Here is a 2,500-nt window from a genome sequence, read left to right as displayed (position 1 = left end):
GTCCCGTAGATTTTGAATCATGTGTATGTACATATATATATATATATATATATATATATATATATATATATATGTATATATATACATATACATATGCATATATATGTATATATGTGCATATATATGTATATATATATGCATATGTATATGTATATATACAGCATATATGCATGTATATCTATATATACATATATATATATATATATATACATATATATATATACAGCATATATATACATATACAGCATATATATACATATACAGATATGTATATATATATATAAATATATATGTGTATATATATAATATATATATATATATATATATATATATATATATATATATATATATTCAAACGTCAAGGGATGGTTACTCTCGACTACGAAGTAGAGAGTCCCCCTGTTCTAAAACGATCATCGGGTCTAAAATAGGGATGGGGGTGTTGGGGGACGGGGTGGGCGGGGTGGGTGCGGGACAAAAGGAGGGGCGTGTGACGGCGTGTGAGACGCGACGGGCGGAAGACTGCCCCCTGTGGACGCGGCAACGTCAGCATGCAGCGTGACGTGAAGGGACTGGACGCGAGGGTGTGTACAGGTCTGGCTTACCTACTGATGATGCTGCAGCTGCTCGATCGGCTCAACTGCTCACAGCTTGAAACTCTCTCTCTACTACTCCACTCTCACTCTGAGCTTAACCCTCTTTATCCTCCTTCTCCTTTCCTCTTTCTACTCCACCTTCCCCTCCTCCTAAACTTTCCTCGGTTCCTCTTCTTCCTCCTCTTTCTCCTACTCTACGCCCGGTTTCTTCTGCTTCTTTAGCTTCTATCTCTACTTTTACAACCACACAGCTTCTCTACCGTAAGGCCCGATGGGATGCACCGCTGCCCTTGGGTCACCTTTTACCCTTAGGTCATCAGCCCTTTTGTGCTCTTCCCTCCCATGAGTATTCAGGCTCGGCCGATGGCGACCCACGACTCCCGCTGAAGGGGAGCTGGGAGAAGTAACGGGATGGAGGGGCGGGGGGAGAGGTCGAGGGGGCGTGTAGAAAGTGTTGGGTAGGGGTGTGGGGAAGGAAAGGAAAGAGAAGGGGGTTGCACAAGGTTAGTCCTGTGTGTGAGATGGCCCCCCGCTCCCCGTTAACCCTCTCCCTTGCTCCTCTTCGTCGTTCCCTTCAGTAGAAAGCAAAGACCCGGGTTCACCACCACCATCACCATCACCACCACCACCACCCAACCACCGCCACTACCACCTCAGCTACCACAAGCAAGGCGCTCTAGCTACTCCGGTGCTGCTGCTACCGCCGCTGCTGCCGCCGTGGTCACCGTCATCTTCATCGCCGGCGCGCCTTCACCAGGTGGTTCCTCCGCCGTGTTCTCGTCGCTTTTGCCATCTCGACCCATTTGCTGCAAAAGCTTTGCCAGTACATGCAGGCAGGCACTTGCCGCGCGAGTGTGTAAGTGCGTGCGTGCTTGCGTGCGTGCGTTTGGTACAGAAGGCAGGTATAGGGAGGGTGTACATGGAGCAGGAAGAGGAGGGGAAAGAGGAGGGGCAGGAGATTATCTAGACCAGCTACGTGTTAGAACAAGGCATTGCAAAGCAAAGGCAGGAACACGGGCGCGGCAGCTAGACAGGTCGAGCGCCAATCTTTTTGCATTGGATCTTTGGTTCTTGGACCGTGTCGGTGGCGGCGGTGGTGGCGGAGGCGACGGTGGCGGCGGAGGCGGCGGAGGCGGCGGCGGCGGTGGTGGTGGTGGCGGCGATGGCGGTGGTGGCGGCGGCGGCGGCGGCGGCGTTGGCGGCTACGAGCTACAGAGCAGTGTCGCCGCTTTTCTACAGTGTCATGGCTTGCGTCGCCGCCGCGGGGGCAACCCCGGCCTGCCAGAGGGCCTGGCCCACCCCAGGAGAACATGCCCCTACTTCTGCTGCAGCTCATTCTTCCTCCTACTCTTTCTCCTCCTTCATCAGGCTATTTCTTTCTCTCGTGGTTCCTCACCTGTCTTTCACCCTTTCAACTCGTTTACATCTTCCACCACTACTTCCTTCTCCTCCTCCTCCTCCTCCTCCTCCTCCTTCTCCTCCCACCTTTTGGTCAACATCCTCTTGCTCATTTATTTTTTCATCTTCTCTTATATCTTTTTTCCGTTTTTTTATGCAACTCCCCTTTCTCCTTCTCTTCTCCCTCCTCCTCCTCCTCCTCCTCTATCTGCTACTCTTCCTCCTTCTTCTCCTCCTCCTCCTCCTACTTTTTCCTCTCCTCTTCCTCCTCCTCCTACTCCCCCTTCTGGTGCTACAGTGGCTGCAATAGCTGCTGCTGCTGCTGCTGTTACTATTCTGGGGTAAGCCGGGCGCCCTGGAAGGCGGGCAGGGGCACGCACCCACGGTCGGGAGGGTCGTGTGGGCTTCAGCACTTCAACACGTACCTGTTCTGAAACCAGACCTGCACCACCCTCATGTCCAGCCCTGTGTCGGAGGCCAGCTGCTCCCTGACGTGGCGTGGAGGC

General features: G+C 52.0%; 1 protein-coding gene across 7 annotated transcripts in view; it reads right to left on the bottom strand.

Annotated features, from left to right (window-relative positions):
• LOC143032853 (LIM/homeobox protein Lhx3-like) overlaps nucleotides 1-2,500 on the bottom strand; it is a 541,576-nt gene that overhangs the window by 82,155 nt on the left and 456,921 nt on the right. The gene's annotated exons all lie outside the window — the stretch shown is intronic.

The sequence above is a fragment of the Oratosquilla oratoria genome, chromosome 14, assembly GCF_046742065.1.
Source record: "Oratosquilla oratoria isolate Oo_2021 chromosome 14, ASM4674206v1, whole genome shotgun sequence".
In the NCBI taxonomy this organism is placed as follows: Eukaryota; Metazoa; Arthropoda; class Malacostraca; order Stomatopoda; family Squillidae; genus Oratosquilla; species Oratosquilla oratoria.
This window is presented reverse-complemented; position numbering and strand designations above follow the sequence as displayed.